The sequence below is a fragment of the Haemaphysalis longicornis genome, unplaced genomic scaffold (genome assembly GCF_048455015.1).
Source record: "Haemaphysalis longicornis isolate Haplotype H1 unplaced genomic scaffold, Haemaphysalis longicornis Haplotype H1 scaffold_6, whole genome shotgun sequence".
Taxonomy (NCBI): domain Eukaryota; kingdom Metazoa; phylum Arthropoda; class Arachnida; order Ixodida; family Ixodidae; genus Haemaphysalis; species Haemaphysalis longicornis.
Window position 1 is genome coordinate 159,056,167 of NW_027526407.1, and position 25,536 is coordinate 159,081,702.

At 48.9% G+C, this 25,536-nt stretch overlaps 1 protein-coding gene and 1 pseudogene across 3 annotated transcripts in view; one reads left to right on the forward strand and one right to left on the reverse strand.

Annotated features, from left to right (window-relative positions):
* The window catches only part of LOC144141229 (uncharacterized), a 321,032-nt gene that overhangs the window by 164,254 nt on the left and 131,242 nt on the right, over positions 1-25,536 (reverse strand). The window lies entirely within an intron of this gene.
* LOC144143339 (uncharacterized) lies at positions 17,979-19,192 on the forward strand (annotated as a pseudogene).

Here is a 25,536-nt window from a genome sequence, read left to right on the forward strand (position 1 = left end):
GAAGTCTTTCTTTTCTGAACTTCACGTGGGTGTGCTTCCAGTAAAAACGTGGCACAAAGAGAAGGGCTTCTACCTTCCATGGGGGGTTGACTGCTACCCGTGTAAAAAAACCCGAGACAGTAGAATATGGGTTCCTCGAGTGTTGGGACAAAGTCTTTTTCTGAGACGTGCTTAAGCGGACTTTGAAAAAGGAATTCCCTCTGGTCTCACATGGGATCAGGTTCCTACCCATTGAGAGTGACAACGGGGTACCATACGACCTCGTCATGGTCCTGGCCCTGCGCGGCATTTGGAAGTCGCGTATGGCGATTCGTCGTCGTGACGTTGACGCTAAATGCTGGAAAAGAGTATTTTGCTGTTTCTATGCGAATTATGATCGAAGTCGAGAGGGCTCAACCTGACCCTCCGGAGTGGCTGTCTGTGATGGAGACTCTAACAGACCTCCAGCAATTCTAGCTCTTTTCTGCTAGCAGGGTTTTGGCTAGCAGTTTTTATCCTTATTGTGGTTTTTTTCTTTGGTTCAAGTGCTGTGTGAAATTATTGTAAAATTATGGCAACAAAAAAGAAAACGGTCGTAGCCCAATGGGTAAAACGACTGACACAAACTCTGTCTGGTCTACCTCACCCAGGTTCGAATCCTGCCGGCGCCTGTGTGTTTTTTTGCGATTCTAAATGCTACGCGCACGGAGACGCGGACGAACATTGTGCGGTCCTAAGGTGCTCCGCACCTAAAATGCTAAGCAGCTGAGCGTCCAGCCACGCTGTAAGGGTCGTTCTATAGTACAGTCCTCGATTTTAAAACCGTGTACCGATGCGGAGTGCGCACAGCGTGGGTAAAACAAGGCCGAAACGCCTAGCGGACCGAAGGGGGATGTCCCACTCAGAAAATTGCGGCCCCCGCGATCCCACTACGTACGCGCGCAAAGACGGCATCAGCCTAAGGCACCACAACAGGTTTGTTCCCGCCAAGGCGCAGGCGGTTTTATCAGCGTCAGACCAAGACAGCCAGGCATAGAGATAAACAAGAAGGCGTAGGAGCGGCGCCTGGGGAAAGCTCGAGAAAATGTCAACTATATTGCATAGTTTCCGAGAAGCGACGCTGGCTGGCGGACATGAATAGGGTGCCTCGATTCATGTGTCCGCCATACAGGGTGGAGACACGTATACGCTCGCGCCGGCATTCCGGGTCACTCGCTCGCTGCCAAAGCAAGTCATTGCAGAGTTTTAGCTGACCGTTTTCCTCAGTCGGCGATACCGGAGCCAATGCCATTCGCGGCTGAGCGCGCCACGCCGGCGCAGCGGCGCTCGCGCTTTCCATCGGAGCGGTACGGACCGTGAAAAACGGTCAGCTAAAACTCCCTACTGTATCAAAACCGCGCAGAAATTATCGCTGCAACGTGGTTTACTGGCGAAGCTTGAATAATCTTATCTGATTCGCGTTGCTGGGTCTCGTAGGAAACGAAACGAACAACGCGTTGAGCACGTTGACCCCATTGCGGCGGCACGGGCCTGTTCAAAGGGTGTCCCTGCACCCTGTACGGCGGCGCTGGCATCCAGGCACCCTAGGCATGAAAGCACGCAGGAAGGCTACGGGGCGGGAAAGGGTAGGAGAGAGCAGCAGGGGAGTGGCTGTATGGCAATTTTTCGCTCACGCGTTAGGCAAAGGTTATACAGGGGGCGTTGACGTAGCACAAGAAAGAGTATCGACTATGACACCTTTTCCAGTGAGTTTGCGACGGCTTCTTCTGGATCGTTCACCCTGCTTTCACGTCACGGCGAGATAGCCACCACCGTGCTGTTCGGCTGCGGTCAAGGACGAGCCACAAAGAGCAGCAATGCTGCGTCACGGTCCGTTTGTTCCAGACCGGGGCGTCCTCGGCGTTGCCATAGCCACGAGTCACTGGGGCGCGCGCGCTGGGAAAACCGCTCAATCGTCCCCGTTCGGTCCGCGTCCCCCGCGCCCACTTTGTCTCGGCAACGACCGCCGCTGAACTCACTCTAAGACAGAGAAAAACACGCGAAACTGAAATATAGACTGCCGGCGCTAGTGGAACTCGTAGGCGAAATTATATATATATATATATATATATATATATATATATATATATATATATATATATATATATATATATATATATATATATATATATATATATATATATAAATATATATAGAAAATAAGGGTTGGCAGTCAAGAAAATCTCGGAAAGTGGGTTCGGATCCCACTCGGCGGGCATTTTTTCACCACTTTCTTTTCGACTCAAAAATTTCTTCATCTCTTTCTATGACCCACCACACCCTCCCCTTTGCTTTCCGAGGTTTTCTGGACTGCCAACCCTTATTTTCTGTCTTATTTCACGGAGCCCCTCATTTCCCATTTTCTGATTCGCTACATATATATATATATATATATATATATATATATATATATATATATATATATATATATATATATATATATATATATATATATATATATATATATATATAGGGAGTAGTAGAACTTTGAAGATGGTAGAGAACACAAGAGAAGAAAAACTTCGAACAAGGTAAAAGCACGATTGTGGCCTACGTTTCAGCAAAGAGAACTTGCAGCAAGAACTTGAAACAAGTTCTCTTTGCTGAAACGTAGGCCACAATCGTGCTTTTACCTTGTTCGAAGTTTTTCTTCTCTTGTGTTCTCTACCATCTTCAAAGTTCTACTACTCCCTATATATATATATATATATATATATATATATATATATATATATATTCTTTATTTATTCAATACTTTATTAAAACGGGCTCAAGAACTGAAACCCTTCCCGTTCCACCGAGGTATAATGGGCAAATTAAATAATTTGAAAATGGATGTATGGATTTCAAATAAAAAAAACGTAAAAAGGTAATTAAACAACATAATTATGCAGAAAATGACTTACTAAAGAACAATCGTAAATACAAAAGATCTAAAGGCTATTATCGCGTTATTTGCCGCTGACTTTGTTTCTGCGTGTGAGTGAAATTGTGACAAAATATTTGAGGGGTTAGTATTGTTGAATATTAGCGTTAACTAGTATTGTCATTTCTTCTAAAATTTTTAATGTTTTTGTATATTTTATTAGCTACGGTTTCTTTCTTACGAGATGATTTCTATGGATATCAAGAAGTTGTTCTCTGTGTTTGTTTGTTATTGGGCAGTCCTGTAAATAGTTATCAAAACTGTCTGCTGGTAGGTTACATTTACATATGTTATTATTTGCAATGGCGAACCTATGAAAATAAAACGGAAATCTACCGTTTCCAGTGATAAACTGTGACGTGTAATAATTGGTGGGAAACTGGTCCGGAATTTTGTAAATATTCTTTATCCATTGGAATGTGTAGCTTTCATATCCTTCTTGTTGCCACTCAACGTTCCAATGTTTTCTTAGGTTAATATTGAGCTGTTTTTTGATAAATTGTAGTGAAATAGGCCAGTCAATTTTTTAGCCATATTTTGCTGCTTTTCTAGCCATTTCGTCCGCTATTTCGTTACCGACAGTGCCACTGTGACCTTTAATGTATGTTAACGTTATTTTGACCTGTTTTGCTATTTTGTTTAGCATTTCTTTATTTCTAAATATATTTGGGTTCCCATTATATGGATTGCTAATTGCTTTTAGGGTTGATAGTCTATCAGTATAGAACTGTGCGTTACCTTTGAAGCTAGTTTGGAGGTATTCAAGTGCTTTTAAAATCACGATTCCTTCTGCCTCAAAGTTATTGCTGTACTCCGGAAGTTTGTTTTGTTTGGTTTCTACTATTTTGCCGGATTTGTCTAGAATTATAAAAGCTGCTCCTATGTCGGTTTTATCTTGCGAGCCGTCTGTAAATACTACAAAATCTGTCTGCGAAATTGGTTGGGTAAGATAGGTAAAAGATATCTTATCTGCTGGATGCAGCTGCCATGTATCTACTTTGTTACTTATTTGGTCTCCCGTAAAAGCGCGGTTTTTCCAGATGAACATTTTTCCGGCGAAAAGTATGTTAAATGTTTAGATTTCTTTTTCGATCGTCAGATGAATTGGTGGGACATTAGCCATGATATTTAAGGCCGGATTGGATACTGTTTTAAATGGTTTGGTAACTTTAAGGAGGCTTGTTCTCTGAATACTTCTTAGTTTTTTTTTCTTATTAGTACCTGTTTTTTATACTGCCAGCCGCCCTTTGGCAGCCAGAGCAGGAGTGGTACAGTGCAGAGTACGAACACAGAGTTTACACACGACCAGTAACACGGCCCGCGGTTCACAGGGAAGCAATAATGCAGTAAGCTTACAACGTACCCACTGTAAGCTTATATATATATTGCCGCATGCTCGCCAAACGCCTCAGAGCTAAGCGCGTCCTATAGGCGCACACCGGTGTTGCCGCGACGCGCGAACCATCAATTATACACCCGGCCACCCCTCGCATGATCACCAAGTGGACTGGACCGCCACGTGCGGGACGGAGGTTGACGAAGACGCTGGGCGCGGGGGTGGTGTGAGACGCTGAGCAGCGAGCAAGGTCACTTTTTTTGTTCTCTTGCCTACGGACCCAAGTGCGCCCCAAATAAATGAGTTTGAATACGCCTATTCGTCTTTGTCTACGTGACAAACTGGTGACGGTGCGGGGTACTCCTATCCCATGCTTCGAACGTCATCGAAGAGACGCAACGCGAGCCCTTCGAAGCCTCCTCTTGTGGAAACTCCCGTTCACCGGGCGAGCCGGCGGCTTCAAGGAGCGTCGCCAGAGTTTGGACTTCTCCAAGAAACCAGAGCCAGGACCGGTGCACCACAAACCCAGCAGCAAGCTATGGCCAACCCCGTCATCAGTTTCCAGAACCCTCGGAACCCGAAATCGTTCCATGGCGAACTATTCGAAGACGCGGAAGACTGGCTAGACCAGTTCGAACGAGTGGCTGCCTTTAATCAGAGGGACGACGCGGCGAAGTCAAGACACGTGTACTTCAGACTAGAAAATGGTGCCCGCACGTGGTTTGAGAACAATGAACGGAGGTTAAAGACGTGGACGGAATTTCGAAGCGAGTTTCTGCAAGCACATGGAAATAGCGACCGCCGAGAGAACGCCGAGCGCGAGCTGCAATCCCGGATTCAGCTCCAGAAACAAAAGCGTGAGCATGTACGCGGAAGACTGGAACGCCTCTTCAGAAGAGCTGATCCCGCCATGGCCGAAGAAAAGACACCGACATGCCCCCGCGGGAGGGCCACAAGTAAATGCAGAGCATTAGTGGCGTTACGCGCTTGGCGGTGGCGATGGGTGTTGTAATGGTGATGGCACGATGTCTTGAACTTGTGCCGCGACGCTGAAGTTGTATTGCTTCGCGGTACTACTTGAAGGTCTTGCTTCCATCGCTTAGCAACTGCGACAACCGCGACGAGAAGAGAGCGAAGCAGAACTGGTGTGCGGCTGACGCGCCGACACCCGGGTTTATATTCCCAACGAACGCAGTAGCGGGAGAGTAGGCGGAGAGAGAGCGCGATATCACGCCACCGTCACGCCACGACGAGCCCGCACCTGCTGTTGCTACGGCGCTTGCAACGCCGGAGCGCGCTGAACCTGTTGTTGCAAGCGTGTTGAGGGCGAAAGGAGTGGGGGAGAGGGCGCAGCTGCCGTGGTGCGGACGCCGAGTTACGGACGCATAACATCGTGAGGTAAAGAAATGCTCTGCATTTAAAAAAAGGTACGACACCTCATGCGCAGGGTTAAGGAACAGCTGTTCGGAGGCCTTGTTCGAAGCCCGCCCAAGACTGTGCGGGAATTTATTACCGAAGCTACTATGATAGAAAGAACGCTACGGAAGCGTGCAAGCCTGTATGAGCGCCAAGCTAATTTCGCGTCGCACTCCGGTGGCTTTGGCAACGTGCTCGAGAACCCTGACGCACTTCGAGAGCTGATTCGCTCAATAGTCAGCGAGGAACTACAAAAACTCCGCGACATCCGCCAACCCTCGATTGGTTCTATTGCTAGCGTCGTTCGTGACGAGGTGCAACACGCCCTGCGAGCGCCTCCTGTCCATGCTGATCCGCCAGTGATGGTTCCCGACCCTCTGCACATGAGCTATGCAGACGCTCTCCGGCGTCCTGCTACCGCAGCAGCTCCTCTTGTGTACCCCGGACCCATCATCCCCGTGCAGTCGGCGCACTCCGCAGCAGCTCCTTCTGTGTACTCTGTACCCGGACTCCGCATGCCTTTGCAGTCGGCGCAGTCGGCTGCGTACGTTGGGGCCCGGCGAAGGAAGACGGATGTGTGGCGCACTCCGGATTTGCAGCCTCTCTGCTATCATTGTGGCGAAGCCGGACATTTGTACAGGAAGTGTCGTTACCGACGACTCGGACTGCGGGGCTTTGCCATCGACTCTCCTCGTCCGCGTCCCGGCCAAAGACCCCAGGCCATTGCAGAGTACATTGCACAACAGCGCCCCATACTCTCACCGCAACGCCAACAATCAAGGTCGCCGTCTCCACGCCGGCTCTCTCCAAGGCGTTCGAGTTATACAAGTGCCCCACGGGGACAGTCCCCAAGCCCTGTCCAGGAAAACTAGGGGCAGCGGCCTTTGGAGGCGAGGTCGCTGAAGGAAGAGTTGCTGAACAGCTTCCACCGATGGCTCCAACGCAGCACGCAGTAACGGCGACGGCAAAACCTGATGATAATGGTCGGTTGTCTTTAGATAATAGACGGTCATACAGTTAATGCGTTGGTGGATACCGGAGCGGACTATTCCATCATGAGTGGTAGGCTTACTAGAGGACTGAAAAAAGTTACGACGCCATGGCGGGGACCGAAAATTCGAACCGCTGGAGGGCACATAGTCACCCCACTCGGCGTGTGCACCGCCCGCGTGAGTATTCGTGAATCGACGTTCGTCGCCAACTTACTCATAATGCCCGAATGCTCTCGCGACCTGATACTCGGCATGGACTTTCTTCGCGAACATGCTGCGGTGATAAACCTTCGAGAACGCCGAATCGCGTTTGCTGCTGAGCAGGCAGCTGAGAAAAGTGACAAATATGGTTGCAGACGGAAACTTCGGGTCATCAAAGAAGGGGTAAACGTGCCACCACGAACGAGCGTGCTCGTTCAGGTTGAATGGTGAAGTCATTGCGGAAGGCAACCATTCGCTTTTGCTCACAGCACACATACGTGTCGCGAGGGGCATTGTGCAGCTTCGTGATGGTCGGGCAGAATTACTCGTCACCAATGGCGGCTACGAAAACAGACGCCTCTTTAGCGGAACCGCTGTTGCTTACGTCGACGAAATTACTGAGGTTGTGGAATGCTTCGCATTCGAAGAAGATCGCGGTGATTGGAATACGAAGCCCACGCTCGAAAACGTCGACATCAATCTGGAGCTTTCTGAAGAACAAAAAACAAGACTCGGGGAACTGCTGTCCAAGTTTCAAGATTGCTTCACCTCATCCAACAAACTACGTCGAACACCTATTACGAAACATCGCATCATAACAGAAGATGCAAGTCCTATACGACAACAGCCTTACCGCGTCTCCTCAAAGGAGCGGGAGCAATCTAAAGGAAATGCTTGAAGATGACATCATCCAGTCGTCAAGCAGCCAATGGTCGTCCCCAGTGGTTCTCGTTAGAAAGAAGGACGGAACGCTACACTTCTCCGTCGATTACAGAAAATTGAACAGCGTGACGAAAAAGGACACGTATCCACTGCCGCGCATAGACCACTCGTTGGACAGATTTCGGGGAGCCAAGTATTTTTCTTCCATCGACCTCAGGAGTGGCTACTGGCAGATCGAAGTAGACGAAAGGGATCGGGAGAAGACAGCCTTTGTCACCCCCGATGGACTGTATGAATTCAAAGTACTCCCTTTCGGTGTAGGCTCGGCTCCAGCCACTTTCCAGAGGATGATGGATACCGTCCTCACCGGTCTGAAATGGCAGACGTGTCTCGTCTACTTAGACGACGTCGTCGTTTTTTCCGAAACTTTTGAACAACACCTACAGCGACTGAAAAAGGTATTGGAAGCGGTTCAGTCGGCTAGCCTCGCATTGAAGCCGGAAAAATGCCACTTCGGGCTCACGGAATTGAAGTTCCTAGGGCATGTGGTGAGCGCAGACGGAGTGCGACCGGACCCAGAAAAAACAGCTGCCGTGGCTTCCTGTCCTGCCCCACGAGATAAGAAAGGCGTGCGACGCTTTCTGGGTATTTGCGCCTATTACCGCCGCTTCATCAGCAACTTTTCAAGGATCGCTGAACCCCTCACGCGCCTAACCAGGGAGGACGTCCCATTTTTGTGGACCGAGGAACAACAAGAAGCCTTCAGAGAACTGCGTCATCGCCTACAGTCGCCTCCCGTGCTCGCTCATTTCAACGAGGAGGCTGAAACCGAGCTCCACACGGACGCCAGCAGCATGGGACTGGGCGCGGTGCTAGTTCAGTGGAAAGAAGGAGCCGAGAAGATCATTGCATACGCAAGTCGTGCGCTTTCGCGAGCGGAATCGAATTACTGTACCACTGAAAGGGAATGCCTTGCTGTGATCTGGGCAATAACGAATTCCGCCCGTACCTTTACGGCCGCCCTTTTAAAGTAATAACCGACCACCATTCCCTGTGTTGGTTGGCCAACCTGAAAGACCCTTCCGGGCGCCTCGCACGTTGGAGCTTGCGACTGCAAGAGTTCAACGTTACCATAGCTTATAAATCAGGCCGCAGGCACAATGACGCCGACAGTCTATCTCGTGCCCCAGTCGAATCACCATGCGAAAACGCCGACGATGAAACAACTTGTCTTTGTGCAATAACCACGTCCGAACTTTCGGGCAAACAACGTGCTGACTCGGATCTCCTACCGCTCATCGACCACCTGGATGGTAGAAGCGCTACCATACCACGGTACCTCTTCTTTCGTTTTACAAAACGGAGTCCTATACAAGAAAAACGGCGAGTCCAGCGACAGGGATATGTCCTTGTCATACCACAAGACCTCCGCGACGACATCCTCTTTGCGTGTCACGACGAGCCGACAGCGGGACACCTGGGTTTTACGTGGACTTTGGCCATAGTGCGTCAGAAATGCTACTGGCCTAGACTCACTGCAAGCGTCAAACGCTACGTCCAAACGTGTCGTCAATGTCAGCGCCGGAAAACGCCGCCATTAGGGCCAGCGGGCTTACTTCAGCCTATAGAACCACCCGCCAAGTTTTTCGAGCAGATAGGCATGGGCCTGCTAGGACCCTTCCCATTATCGGCTTCTGGAAACAAATGCATCGTAGTCGCAACGGACTACTTGACTCGCTACGCCGAGACAAAACCTCTATCGCGAGGAACAGCAGCTGAAGTGGCCAAATTCTTCATCGAAAACATCGTGTTACGACACGGAGCTTCGTCGCGCATCGTTACAGATAGGGGAACGCGATTCACTGCCCATCCGATGCAAGAAACGCTATAACTCAGCCGTACCACGCACAGGAAAACAACAGCCTACCATCCGCAAACCAACGGGTTTACCGAAAGTCTCAACAAAACATTGGCCGACATGTTATCGATGTACGTAGATGTACAACAAAAAAATTTACACCATCTTCTCGTGGGGAACCCTGATGAGGATGCGAAGCATCGTGGCGGTTCCGTGTGGTTCCATTGTGTTGCCGTTATGTTGAGTGATCTGGTTCTTACTAGCGCCAGAGGGAATTCTGCGTCCGGGTTAACACCGGATGCAAAGGCACGCAAGTGCTGTTGTGTTACGGTGAGTAGGCGGTGGTTCTCGAGGCGCCGAAACTCCTCCATCATGTTCTTGTCGATGTTTTCTCTGTGGTAGAATCGGTAGTCTCCGTCAGCTTTGGTGAGGTAAAAGTTGTTGACATTGGTGCACCGGCTGAGAGCAATGTACACGCCCTCCTCTTCGCAGCTTTGTTGTTGTTGTTGTTGTTGAGCCTTTAGGTATGGCACATACCCAATCAGGGGATCGGCCAATCAACAGAGGATGGTTAAAACGAATGGAATTCTTATCTAATCATGAGACGTTTAGGAAAGATAATTTAGACAGGTTGCAAGAAGTTTTGAGAAAAAAAAGGAACAAAAAAATCCTGAAAAATCAAAGCGAGGGTGACCAATCGCAATTATAAAGAGAATCGTTTTGAATTTTCAGTGTAGCGCAGGAGGGCAGAGCATACATCCCGGCGGCAGAACCCCGTTTCGGAGGCCCCGTACGATAGAATAGCCGGCACTGTTAGGGATATCCCCAAACTGTAAAGCGGTACCTCCAGGTTCCGACGTCCCTGGAGCTTTGTCTTCTCGTTCTTCTTCTTCTTCGGCGGTCCCCCTACGGGAAGATGACGACGGTGGTTGAACGCGAGCCTATCTCGTGATGGATTCTTTGGTTGGCCAATCCCTAGGGGCATCCTGCCACAATCAGCATCAGAGGCGCTGTGGACGGGGCAGGTTGAGCTGCAAGGCGCGTGGCGCTTCCCGCCACAGCTTTCCCACGGGAAATTCAACATCCCCCTCTAAAGTTTTCAGTTCGTCGTTTCCGTTGACGTTCAGCTTTGCGTGCATCCGTTGTATCAGTAGTTTATTGACGTAGTTTGAATGAGTCAAGGACATAAGACGCGTTCGTAGCACTTGCTCCTGTCCCGGATTTGTAAAGTAGTGGGAAGAGCACCGCGTAGCTCCCGTTGCGGCCAGAGAGTCGTGAGATCGAAACCGGGCGCCGCTAACTATTTCTTTTTTTATAGTGTAGTATCGCGGAGCTGTGGGTGTAAGGAGGAGAGTTGCGCATGCGCAGTGAGCGTGTGGATGGCGCCGCCATCAACGACGCAGGACCAGGCGAGCGTAAGAAATGCTCCGCAATTAAAACGTGCGACGAAATACTGCCCTACGTGACGTTTGCATATAACACGGCGACGCAGGAAACCACATGCTTCACACCATTTCGTTTGGTGTATGGACGGGAAGTGCAGATTATGCTTGACGCAATGCTACCTTTCGAAGAACAGCATCTGGCAACGCCAGACGCGGAGCAGTTCGCCGTGCGCGCCGAAGAAACCCGCTAACTTTCCCGGCTTCACATCCAACGACAACAGCTATCGGACGCCGCGCGCTGTAATATTCGCCATAGAGAAGTGTACTACCACCCAGGCGACAGAGTGTGGGTGTCGACACCGATACGCCGGCCGGGATTGTCAGAAAAACTATTGCACAGGTACTTCGGACCTTACAAGATAGTGCAACGCCTCTCCGATGTCACCTACGAAGTTCTCCCGGATGGAACAGTGGGACAACGCCGTCAACCGCGTACTGAAACAGTGCACGTAGTCCGCCTAAAGCCGTACTTTCGCCGGTAACAACGTAACAACCTGCGGTGTGATGTGCTTGTGCGTGTGTGCGCGTGGTGTATCGTACCTTGCAATCTACGCCGTAATGGCAACTAGCATCGTGTGCGCCTGAAACTGTGGTTTGTGCCGTGTCATAACCACCTATCGACCTCAAGTAACTGTCGGGACATTTTTTTCCCCCTTCTTCAGTTTCCATTTATTGCGTGCCTATTAGTTGAGCATCGGGTCGATGCTTTCCTTAAGAGGGGAATAATGCCGCATGCTCGCCAAACGCCTCAGAGCTAAGCGCGTCTCACAGGCGCACACCGGTTTTGCCGCGACGCGCGAACCATCAATTATACACCCGGCCACCCCTCGCATGATCACCAAGTGGACTGGACCGCCACGTGTGGGACGGAGGTTGACGAAGACGCTGGGCGCGGGGGTGGTGTGAGACGCTGAGCAGCGAGCAAGGTCACTTTTTTTGTTCTCTTGTCTACGGGCCCAAGTGCGCCCCAAATAAATCCGTTAGATGAGGCCTATTCGTCTTTGTCTTCGTGACAAAATATATATATATATATATATATATATATATATATATATCTATATATATATATATATATATATATATATATATATATATATATATATATATATATATATATATATATATATATATATATATATATATATATATATATATATATATATATATCTTGCTAAGTAACACCTGGAACATTTCACATAGCATTGGACTGGATCACATGGTGGTCAATCCATCGTACACTTCACCTATGGGTATGTGCCTCATCAGTGAGCGCGTACAGCAAGCCGACAGACGAAGAAGAAATCGCCAAGAAACGGACCTGCACGAGCTCCAAGGAATCCTTAGTTTTGGTCTCTTGGCCTTCAGCTGTAATTATCAGTAAATAGATAGCTTATTCGAACCTGCCTGGTAACAATATACATAAAAGTGCCCACTGTATATGTATATATTGTGAGGCACAGGCCAGGAGTCGTCGGGCACCGGTTTATTAAACTAATCCCGCAGAGCTCAGGTCGAGCGCAGAGATTCCAGAACATCCCGATGATGATAGCGTGGATGACGATGTTTGCGGCGAGCGAGGCTGGTGGCACATAGCATCTGGTGCATAGCCACTGAGGAGAATGTCCACATACGGCTGCTAATGTCTGCCTTAGTCATAGCTTACAACATTTCCCTCGGGGCTGAAGCGGCCGACTCGGGCGCTTAAGGCGGATTACGGGAGTGGAAAGGCTTCAGCCGGGAAACGCGTACAACTTCAGTGCCGCGACAACGGCGGTAGGTGACAGTAGAGGTGGGCGTAACGCGGTAATTTACCGGTGAAGTGTGTTCCTGGATAGTGTAAGGGCCTACGAAGCGGGGAAAGAACTTCTCGCACAGTCCTGGGGTCCGGAGCGGAGTGGAAAGTAAGACCTGATCACCGGCTCTAAACGAGACAACGCGGTGCAAAGCGTCGTAGTTTGACTTGCGGTCTTCCTGTGAGGCTGTCGTCCTGAGACGAGCGAGATGGCGGCTGTAAGACAGTCGAGAAATAAAGCCATCGATACTGTTGGATGCAGAGGCCACAGGCGCAGTCAAGAAAGAATTATCGAGAACAGTTGAAGGGCGGCGCCCATGGACAAGGAAAAATGGCGAAAATCCCGTGGTTCGTTGAACCGCTGTATTATAGGCGTAGGTGACGAATGGGAGAATGACGTCCCAGTTTTTATGGTCGGGCTGAATGTAACAGGAATTTATATCCGAGAGCGTGCGATGAAAACGTTCGGTCAAACCATTAGTTTGAGGGTGGTAGCTGGACGTGGTTCTATGTACAGTTTTGGTGGCGCGAAGAACTTCTGCAAGCACGGCCGAAAGAAATACCCGGCCTCGGTCACTAAGAAGCACTTTAGGCGGTCCATGGTGCAGAAATATTGTCTTCAAAAAGAATTCAGCTACCTCTAAAGCGCAGCCCGTGCGAATAGGAGCTGTTTCCGCGTATCGTGTCAAGTGGTCCACTGCGGTAATGATCCACCGATGTCCAGCCGAAGTGACGGGAAGAGGACCGTAGAGATCGATGCCAACGACTTCGAAAGGAGAGGAGGGGCACGGCAGTGGTTGCAGTGTGCCTGCAGGTCCCGACGTTGGACGTTTACGGCGCTGACACAATACGCACGATGCAACGTGTTTGGCAACAGAGGTGGATAGGCCGGGCCAAAGAAGCGGCTCTTGATACGGTCATAAGTTTTGTGGAAGGCAAGGTGGCCCGCGGTAGCGTCGTCGTGAAATGTCTCTAAAATTTTGCGTTGGAGGGCACGGGGAATGACGGGCACCCATCTGTCGCCTGTTGGGTGGTAGTTGTACCGGTAAAGGGTTCCATTACTCAGTCGAAATTGGCGGAGCTGGCGGCATGAACGACTATTGTGTGGTTGAGCGGAGCCGTCTAACAGGTCAATGAGGTTGCGGCAGTAAGTGTCGGACATTTGCTGAGAGGCCAATTCAGGAAGTGGTTCCGTGCAAGTGTCCACAGCGGCAATCCGTAAGGCTGTCGTTGATTCAGAAAGCGCTTGAATGCCATCTTGAGCGGCGGATAACGGGCAGCGTGAAAGAGCGTCTGCATCCCCGGGCTTTTGGCCAGTCTTGCAGACGACGGTGAAGCTGTACTCTTGTAAACAGAGTACCCAACGGCCTAGCCACCTTGTCAAGTTCTTTAGGGAAGATATCCAACAAAGGGCGTGATGGTCCGTGACCACAGTGAAGTGGCGCCCGTACAGATATGGACGAAACTTTTGAACTGCCCAAACTACAGTGAGGCACTCCTGCTCTGTTATTGTGTAATTTTTCTCGGCAGGTGTCAATGTCCGGCTGGCGTAGGCAATTACCTGCTCAACAGAAGATGTCCTGCGCTGTAACAGAACAGCCCCAATGCCGTGTCCGCTGGCGTCGGTGTGTAGTATAGTGGGCGCTGTTTCATCAAAATGGCCGAGTACTGGATCAGAGGTTAGGGCACACTTCAGTTTCTGAAAGGCAGCTTCGCAGTCGTCGGACCGTAGAAATGGTGTGGCAGAAGACAGCAGTTTATGTAGAGGGGAAGCGATTGAAGCGAAGTTTCGAATGAAGCGGCGGAAGTAGGAGGCCAATCCTAAGAAGCTGTGAAGTTCTTTTTGACGGTTTGGGCGAGAAAAATTTAGTACGGCATTGATTTTGTCAGGGTCGGGCCGGATTCCTTCTTTGCTCACCAGGTCACCTAATACCTTGATGACTTGCTTGCAAAGTGGCATTTCTTTGTGTTAAGGGTCAGGCCGGCGTTTGAAAGGCAAGTTAACACTTCGTTAAGCCGACGGAGATTTTCGGAAAAAGTAGACGAAAATACGACTATGTAGTCAAGGTAACATAGGCACGTCTTCCACTTTAAGCCGCGTAAAACCGTATCGATCATGCGTTCAAATGTGGCCGGAGCGTTACACAACCCGAACGGCATTACGTTAAATTCGTAAAGACCGTCAGGCGTGCTGAAAGCTGTTTTTTCTTTGTCTTGCTCGTGCATGGGAATTTCCCAGTATCCCGATCTCAAATGCAGACTGGAGAAGTATTCGGCTCCTTGCAAGGTGTCCAAAGCATCATCGATTCTAGGCATCGGATAGACATCTTTCCGAGTTATGTCGTTAAGCGCCCGGTAATCCACACAAAATCGTACAGATCCGTCCTTCTTCTCGACTAGAACAACAGGCGATGACCAGGAGCTGGTTGAATGGCGAACTCTGTTTTTCTTCAGCATGTCGTCGACATGTTCCTGAATGATTTGACGCTCCTTCAGTGAGACGCGATACGGGCGACGTCAAATGATACACGAGCCATCTGTGTCGATTCGGTGGGTGGCTGCGGAGGTCGGCCGTATAAATCTAGAAGAAGAATCAAATAAAATTTCGTGTTTCCCCAGAAGAGCCAATAGCATTTCCTGTTGCTCTGGGTCGAGATCCGAACTGATTGTTGCACTAATGGGAAAGGATGAAGGCTTAGTGCTCACCGAATGATCGTCCGACGTAACAGATCCCAATGAGACGACATTCACTGCATCGTCGCGCGGAGCACAAGCACCGGTGGTCTCTCGGGGCAAGGAAACCGTTTCGGCTGTAGTATTCGCTGCGGCCAGAAGAGCAGTTCCCGCAGAAAAACGGACGAGGCAGGGGGATATGACTACGCCATGAAGGAGGAGTTTTCCTGTCGGAGCAATGAGTACATCACCGTCGAGAATTTTGTCCGAATTAACCGAGAGTAGAGTTTCTTGAGCAGGGGGAAGAGTTAGGTCACAGGACGCCACCAATCGCAAGTCTGCAGTAGCCGAAACACTGGCCAAGTCTGTATCATTCATATGAATCATTGGTTCATCACAAGAAATCACAGCAGACGCCGATTTAAGAAAATATTAGCCTAATATCATTTGGTGAACGCATGATGCCAGTACTGCGAACTGAATGTGGTGTCGAATGCCGCCGATAAAAACACGAGCTGTACACAGTCCAGATGGTTGAATAGTAGCGGAGTTCGCACCTCGTAGAGCCGGGCCAGAATATGGAGTTTTTACTTTTCGCAGTCGAGAACATAAACTTTCGTGAATTATCGAAATGCTCGCACCAGCGTCCACAAGAGCTTCAACACTAATTCCTTCAACTAAATCTGATAACGTGTTCGACGGTCGATGAGGAGGACTTCCAGAATTCCGAAGTGACGCAGTTTCGCCCTCGGAAACTGCCGCCTTTAGTTTTCCGTGTTCTGGGAGGCAGGACGAAGCTGCGAGGTAGAGCGGCGGCAGAAGGGCGTTGGGGAAGATCGTCTCGGTGGGCGGGAGCTGCGGTGCTGGTCCTGGTAGTCTGCGGGTGACGGCGAACGTCGTGCGTACGGGAACCTTTGCGAATAGTAGTCGTAAGACGGTTGACTCCTGCTTTGTGGAACGGGGGAGTACGCGAGCCTTTCATCTTGTTGGCGTCTTCGACAGAAACGACAGATATGCCCCCGGATGCCACAGTAGAAACAGGTTGGCCGGGACGGACGCCAAGCAGGGTAGCCATACGCGAACTGAGGAGGACCTGGCAAAAACTGAACGGGACCAGCAGGTGGCACTGGGTGAGGATGCACATGGTCAGACCGGGTGAGCATGAGTGGTCGAGGGACAGGGGTAGACACCGGTGCCAAAGGCGAACATACCGAGTCGGAGAGAGGTGTCGAAATTGGGGCATTGGAAGCATAAGGCAGCGAAGCCAATGCGGCTTGAGTTGAGCCGGGATGAATATCTGTTGCTGATGGGGAGGCCGGCGTAAGGTAGGCCAGCTCTTGTTTGATCATCTCGCGCAGATCCGGAGGAGATGTCTCGCGTCGTGATTCTGAAAAGCCGAGCGGTGTCTGCACTCCCAGTTCCTCGCGGATAATTGATCTTATCATGGAGCGCAAGTCTGCTTCGTCCATGGAAGCGCGGGAGTCCCACTGTGTTGGCTGAACACGGAGGGACTGCAGGTCGTCGAGGCACTGACACATCATTACGACCTGGTTAACGCTAGTGAGGTTGTGTGCGAAGGGAGAAATTTATTTCAGGACATGGCGCTCTCGACTGTCCTCTGTCATGTCTTTGTTGGCACGGTGGCATAATGCGAGAACGTCCTCAATGTAGAATGTGTACGACTCACCAGGTCTTTGTATGCGCTCGACCAATTTCTTTTTGGCGGATTCCGTACGCGTACACGACGTGCCGAAGAATAGGCGCAGCTCGGAAGTAAATCGCTGCCAGTCAGTGAAGTCGCGCTCGTGGTTGTAGAACCACGTCCTCGCTACTTTTCTGAGGGAAAGGGAGACGTTATGGAGCTTGAAGGCATCGTCCCACCGATTGAAGGAGCTGATTCGGTTGTATTCATCCAGCCAATCTTCGACGTCATCGCCGGGAAGCCCAGTGAAGAAGGGAGGGTCCCGCTCGCGGCTGGTTACGAAGCACGGTGGAACGGCAGAACCCGCCGCGCTGGCTGGTTCAGCTGTCATCGCCATGGCCTATTGTGGTAGGCGACGACCTGAACGGAGCTCCAGGGGTAAGTCGAGGGTCGAGGTACGAAGGATCAGACCGCTTTACCTCCACCACATGTGAGGCACAGGCCAGGAGTCGTGGGGCACCGGTTTATTAAACTAATCCCACAGAGAGCGACAGGCTAGCGAGCTCAGGTCGAGCGCAGAGATTCCAGAACATCCTATGATGCGAGCGAGGCTGGTGGCACATAGCCTCTGGCGCATAGCCACTGAGGAGAATGTCCACATACGGCTGCTAATGTCTGCCTTAGTCATAGCTTACAATATATATATATATATATATATATATATATATATATATATAAGAGAACAGAGAGCAAGGTCTCTTTGCTGAAACGTAGGCCACAATCGTGCTTTTACCTTGTTCGAAGTTTTTCTTCTCTTGTACCATCTTCAAGGTTCTACTGCTCCCTATATATATATATATATATATATATATATATATATATATATATATATATATATATAGATATATATATACAAATTGTTTCACGCGCCGACGCTACACAGGCGATGATGCGCGCCCTAGTGAAGGGCTCCGGTTTAATTTTTGTCCACCAGGGGATCTTTAACGTGCGCTGAAATGAGAGGTGAGGGCACCGTCACTTCTCGCCTCCATCCGAAAAGCGTCCGCCGCGGCCAGGCATTGAAACCGCGTCCTTGTGGTATACGTCATATTAAGAGTGGGATCGGTGGCTGTGCCAACCCTTTCCCGCCAAGGCCCGTCAACGCAGATGACTGCCGCCAACTTCCAGAATTGGCCACCATTGCCCTATCGACGCTGCAGCCCGGACACTGGAAGCTCGAAAGTGCTCTAACAGCTACGCCGTCATCGACGTCAGCAAGCGCACAGCGTATAAATCCCCCCCACCAGCCGGCCGCGCTCTGTGGGCTCGGTGGCTCTGCCACGACGCAGTCTAATCCACTTTTGTTCGTAAAGCAGGTCAGTAATCAACACTGTATCTTTGCTAAAAAAACAAGCAACCGATGCCTTGTTCAGCTACCGAGCCCCCAGTGCTGTGTTTGCATTATTTCTGATTGTATGAACATTGTGTTCTCTCTGCTGTTACTGTTGGGTGGAGATATTGAAACTAACTTTGGTCCGACCACCCTAGAGGAAATAATGACTGAACTTAAAAGCCTGTCTTCCGGTCAATCCCAGCTCATTGGCGATGTACAAATCCTAAAAAGCCAGCTATCTACCACTGATAAAGCCATTTCCGAACTAGGCAAGATAATCGACAGTCTCGAATCCCACTACAGTAGTGTCGACACACTCCGAACCGATCTTGACGCCATGGCCGCCGCCACCTCCCAGACAGCTACCCTGGTCTCAATGCTGGAGGCTCGACTGGACGATGCGGAGAATCGTTCCAGACGGAACAACTTGTTGTTTTACGGCATAGCGGATGACAAGCCATCCGAAACGTATGCGCAGTCTGAGGAGCGTATTACTGGGTTTTGCAGGGACCACCTAAAAATAACTGTCGAATCCAAGGATGTCGAGCGTGCCCACCGTCTTTGCCGCCACTCGCAAGACTGGTGTCGGCCTATTATTGTGCAGTTTACATCCTTCAAAACCAAGAAAGCTGTCCTTGCTAATCGTACCCAGCTTAAGAACACCGATTTTAGCATCGGGGAGGATTTTTCGCATCGGGTCTGGAACGCACGGAAGCATCTTCTGGCTTTCGCTAAAGAAAAATCAGGTCCCTTCCTTTTACGGTATAGGACCCTTTTTATGGGCTTAAACGATACGTATTTAACGAGGCAACTGAAAATGTAGAAGAAAGCTCGTAGCAATTGCCTTCACGCCCCAGATCTTCTAATGGTCCCGATTTTGGTCACAAAGGTAATCTTTCTGTTTCGGTCATTTTCACCTACATACGTAGCTATCTTTCCAAACGCGACCACGTGTCCGACCTTGTATATTCATCTGGTAGTAGCCTACTCATACTAACCGAAACGTGGTTGACCTCTGACGTCACGGACAGCGAAATGTTGACCGACTTGCCTCACTCTAATCTTTTTCGAAAAGATCGTCCCGGCACCCGTGGCGGCGGCGTCCTGATTGCCACAAACGAACAACTTTCATGCTCTCTTATAAACATTGCCTCCGACCTCGAAATATTGTGGTTACTCTTTCGTTCCGTACCACAGTCCGTACTATTAGGTGTTTGTTATAGGCCTCCCAAAAGTAGTCCGGACTTCGCGCGCCAGCTTAATGGTATTTTAGCCGAACTTACGGCCAAATACCCAAATGCTCGCGTCCTCCTCCTGGGGGACTTCAATTTTCCTAACATTGATTGGCTTAGCCTAAGTTCATCTGCACCCAATGCAGAGGAGGCCAACAATTTCCTTGATGTTTGCCTCAACTTTAATCTCACTCAGCTGATAACACAACCTACACGTGTTATTGAAGATACCGCTAACATTCTTGACCTAATCTTAACAACTGATCCTGAGAGCCTGTCTTCGATAACATATTTTGATGAAATAAGTGACCATAAGGTCATTTACGCTAATTTTACCTTCGTTCCTCAAATGCGCCAAGCCTGCAGTTAAACTATTAGGCTATATGACAAGGGTAACTACGGGGCCATCACTCGTGAACTTGAAGCCTTTCTTCCGACGTTTCGAGATGGTTTTTGGGAGCGACCCATTAACGATAACTGGTTATTCTTCAAAAACAAATAAACCAGCCAGCTGATCAATTTATCCCTCAAATAACTTTCCGTCGCACCCGCCAAAAACCTTGGTTTACTAAAACATTAAAAAGGCTTGAAAATAAGAAGAAACGCCTCTTTCGGGCTGCGAATAATAAAAACACTGACTCTGCATGAGAAAAATACAAGGTGGCCGAGAAAACATATTCAAGTGAAGTGCGGAACGCCAAGCACTCATTTTTCCATACGGAACTACCGAAAATACTTGCTGATTCACCGAAGCGTTTCTGGCAAATTATAAACCCACATAACACGCCCTCCATCGCCCTTACTTAGGATTCTGGTCAAGAATCAAGTTGTTCAGAAAGTGCCAATATATTCAATGCCGCCTTTTCGTCTGTGTTTACGAATGAATCTAACCCCGTTGAAACAGAATTAGTCCCTGTTAATCTGCCTGAAATGCCACCCTTTAACATAGGTTTCAATGGTATCCTGTCTTTAATAGAAAAAATGAAACTGTCATCCTCGGCGGGTACCGATGAAAAAACATCCAAGCTGTTAAAGAACACTAAGCACATATCAGCCGAGTTTTTACTTTTGCTGTTCTCCCAGTTGCTTTCCTCAGGTATCTTGCCTTTCGACTGGAAGTGTGGGAAGGTCATTCCCGTTCACAAGACAGGTAAAAGAGACTGCCCGTTAAATTATCGCCCCATATCATTAACGAGTGTTTGTTGCAAACTCATGGAACATGTCATATACACTCATATCATGCATTTTCTTGATTCTAACAATTTCTTTCATTCCTCTCAACACGGATTTCGAAAAGGCCGCTCATGCGAAACCCAACTAGCCCTTTTCCTTCACGACCTGCATGCTAACCTCGATGGTAACCTCCAAACTGATGCTATTTTTCTTGATTTCACTAAAGCTTTCGATAAAGTTCCACACCAGCGCCTACTAAAGAAACTTTCTCAATTAAACCTACCAGCTGAGCTTCTTATTGGATTACTCAATTTCTGACTAACCGCTCTCAGTTTGTTTTCGTTAACAACGTCAAATCTAACTCTCCTCCCGTTAAGTCTGGAGTGCCACAGGGATCTGTCTTTGGCCCGCTTTTGTTCCTAATATGCATTAACGACTTGCCTAACAATTTATCCTGCAACCTTCGCCTGTTCGCAGATGATTGCGTTATCTACCGCAAAATAACCAACACATTTGGTCAAGCAGCACTACAGAATGACCATAATGAAGTATTAAATTGGTGTGGCCGTTGGCTTATGACCCTTAATACTAACAAATGTAAATTAGTTTCCTTCCACCGCCGCAAAACTCCACTCCGATTTTCCTATGAAATTGCTAACGTACCAGTTGAAACAGCCGTATCCTATAAGTATCTTGGTGTAACATTAACCCCTGATCTTTCCTGGCGAACGCATATCACTAACATGATTTTATCAGCCAACCGATCATTAGGATTTCTAAAACGTCACCTACGTCACTCACCGTATCACGTGCGTCTTGTGGCCTACCAGTCGCTAATCCAGTCAAAACTAGAATACGCACAACCCATCTGGAGCCCTCACCAAGTTTATTTGATCAATGCCATCGAAGCAGTGCAAAATCGCGCCGCTCGCTTCATTCATTCTTCTTATTCTTACGATGTCAGTGCTTCATCCCTTAAAAATGAATCCGGTCTGTCAAGTCTTTCTCTTCGACGCAGAATTGCTACTTTGTCACTGTACCACAAGTTGTACCACAGCTCACTCCGCCAACCACCTTACATCGCCCCGCCGCACGCATTTGCCCCCGCACTGGCCATCCACTTCAAGTCTTCCGACCCCGACCTGGCACCTTAACATTTTCTGCATCATTTCTCTGCCGCGCTGCCAAAGAATGGAATGACCTTCCCCACGATGTTGTTTCAATCACCTGTCCATCACGTTTTATTCAAAGTGTGTCTATGCATCTTCAATGTTAACCTGTGGCTTTTGCATCTATGTTGAAGAAACCACCCTTTATGTATCATCCCCCTGTGGGGTCTTTAAGGAAATAAAGTGAAGTGAAGTGAAGTGAAGAAGAGGCATTGTGCCTTTCGCAATTGCCAAATGATTTGAAGTTTTCAGTGCTCTAAGCACACCTTTTGTTGCCTGGCGAGATTGCAAATGGACATCTTTGTTTAGGGAGCAAACTTCATTAGAAGACATTATAGGTGACAGTAAAAAGACGTGGAGCTGTGGTGGAGATGCGATGTGGAGATGCAGTAATTGGTAGACCACCAGCATGACTTAGCTGCTACCGGGAGATGCGACAAAAAGTAACCCAACACAGATCACTCAATAAACATATGAGACAAAAATTACTGGGAAGGAATGGTTGGGACAGTGTCTTACGGAAGCAGTTGTAAATTTGGAACATATCCTACCTTCAGTGGGCAAAAATCGACTGATCACGATGATAATAAAAATAATGAAGCACCCGCATTGAGATTAAATAGAAGATATAGAGAACAGTTTTATGTCTGATTATTAAGAACATAGTATTTGTACAATAAATAGAAGGAGGTACTCACAAAAACAGCCCATTCTAAAAGTCCAAATTTCGCTTGCAGTATATGACAGAATCACCGCCATCTAGATCAACGGCCGCAGCCTCCCCTCTTTATGTTCACGAGACACGAATTAGTCTACCATAAACTTCCGACTGATATTAATCGACATCTTGCGATATCAATTCTTTACCCTGAACGTTCTTATCACACTCGTGCAGTCAGTTTTCTATCAAACCCAATTTTACCACCCGATATTGTCTTCCATTGGATTAATAAGGCAGTTCACCAAGTCTTATTACAACTCAGTGCACACCGGGCTCCAATTCATCAGTTAATTCAATAGGTCGGAAATGACTCTTAGGTAATATAAAATCACGAGAAAATTTTTTCGGATCGATGCCTCGTTTTGCAAGGGAGCAGTCTGTGAACCAAGTGAGTGGGCATGTAAATTGTAAGTTACAACGCTTAACAATATCCGCCTACACGTTCCATCCTACAAACAATGATCTTCCGCATTATATTACAACTGTCTGTAGTGAACTGTAGGAAAACGCTACTGTAGTCCAAACCAAGAATTCAGTTCGATTCTCTCTGACGCCAAGTCAAACCTACAATTGTTGAGTTTGAAAGTTTGACTGTGACTAACCTTAGATTTCCAAAAATATACACGATCGTTAACCCGATGAACGGAAATTACTCAGCCGTATTTAGATGCTTCGCCAGTTTCACCTGCAACGTATTCATTTTCTGTGTTTAGTTTCTTTAGTGCGAAGCACTTAAGCGTCCGCTACTGTGGTTTGGGAGTGACGACAGCGTTGTAATCTACGAACGATGGGAATACGGAAGACTGAATAAAAATGCGGGAGGATACTGTCGCTAAATTTTGAAAGCGAAGGCGTTTTGCCCGGGCGGCGCGAGACGCTCCACCGAAAGTGTAAGGAAGAGGGCAGTATGCTCAGCCTGCTCTAGAGAAGTGCGCAAAAGCCGCCCTCGGCACCTAATGGCGCCCGAGAAAGGGAACTTAAACCCAGGCATCCATGAAATCAAGCACCTTGTTCTTTCAAGTGCACAAAACGCACAGAATCCCAGCACGCGTTGCGTGCTGCACGTTCATCGGTCCTTCGGGTCCTTCGTCCTCCCCCTTGTTGCATGGCTCATCCGAACCATGTCACATTTAAACACGATCTCCAACAACATTCTGGGCGGCGCCGACGCGCTGCGAGATAAAGGCAGCGTAGTGCGCTTCCTGAACAGTATCATTTCCTGAGACAGGAGCTTATAGCTTAGGCGCCTTGACCGAGAACACTTGAGTTCGAACTGTGCAGAAATTTGGCATTAGTGGGTGTCTCAATCGTCAGCTATTTTGTTGTTATGATTTTGTGTTGATCAGAACTTCTGAAAGAAAATAATGCGCCCCCTCACTAAGCGGAATATGTTTCCTGATCAGTAACGTGCAAGCGAAGCAGAAAAAAGTAAAATTATGAAAGTTGTAAGTGTCAAGGCCTCTACCTGTGTTACATATTTAAACATTACCTTGGAATGCACAGAACATAAGAACAAAGACAAGCTAAATACATTTATGGTGAATGCTGCTTACTATGCCTTACGATACAGGCGGGCGTGATCAATAATTACATATATCTTAAATGTAGCCAGAATAATCCGAACGGAAGTGCCTGTTCGGAAGAAAGTCGCTACATTCCAAGAGCTCCCAGCACTTTTTTGCAGTTGAATTCAGCGAACGCGCGGAGCACTGAGATTTCCTGACCATAATCCTCCAAGGTCATACTTCGAGACCTCTTGGTCCATTTCCCAGTAGCCGCCGAAGGATCTGGCACGAAGGATTTTCGTAAAGCTGCCAGTAAGAAACGCTTAGATGTAGTGACATTGATTAATGCTGCCCCTGGACCAAGAGCCACCGACAGCTGCACGAACCCCATGGAAACGGACGCTGACAAGCCGCCACTTCTTGACAGGCCATTACGGCGTCTCCCGAGATTTCCGTCCGCGCTGCCACTTGACACGCCTCGCTGTCAGCGCTCTGTCTACACACGCCCGGCTGCGTTATGTTCGTCTCGTGCTGCTAGTCGCGTCACCGGCCGGGTCGATGATGTTTGAGCAAGGCGTGTCCGCACGTCCGGATGGATTGAGACATCGTTGGGCATCTAACTGAGGCTTAAAATTGCGGCAATACAAAGCGCAAGTTTCACTATAGCGAAGTTCTGCCGGGCCAGACAATATCCAAGTGAAGCATTCCGATTATCTCCGTTCGCTTGTTTCAGCTCTTTTGTGTACAAAGTGGTGCCTAATTGAATTACAGCGCATCTCTTCAGCGCCTACTCCTGCGGTTTCGCGGCGCCCTTCGGCGTCGGACTCGTTGTAACAGCTAGAACATGGAGGACACCGCAGATAGAGCGAGGAGGAAAGCGGAGGAGGGGAGAATGGCGAAAGTGTGAGAGGCTTGATTCATTGATTGTAGGGTTTAACGCGCTGACGTTAAGCAGGCGATGAGGCGCGTCGTATAGTGGAGGGCTCCGGGTTAATTTTGACCACCTGGGGATCTTTAACGTGGGACGAAATCAGGAGCAGACGGGCTTTTTTGCTTTTCGCCTCCATCGGAAAAGCGACCGCCATGGCCCGAAATCGAGCACGCCTCCTCGTGCTCACCACTGAGCCACCGCGACGGGTAAGTGTGAGAGGCTGCCCCGAGAGACGTGCTCCACGGTGGTGACGCGCTATTAGATATCGTCAGTGCACCTGGCGCAATACAGCGTTCGCCGGTGGCGCGATTACTTACTAAGACGCGAGGAAGCGCTCCTAAAGTAGAGGAACAGCGCCGCGGATGCCACAATTCAGAGGGGTGCGCTGCCAAAGCAGCAGCTAGGCGTCGTCCCCGAGAAGAACCTGCATCTGCGCAGCACTCATGCTTG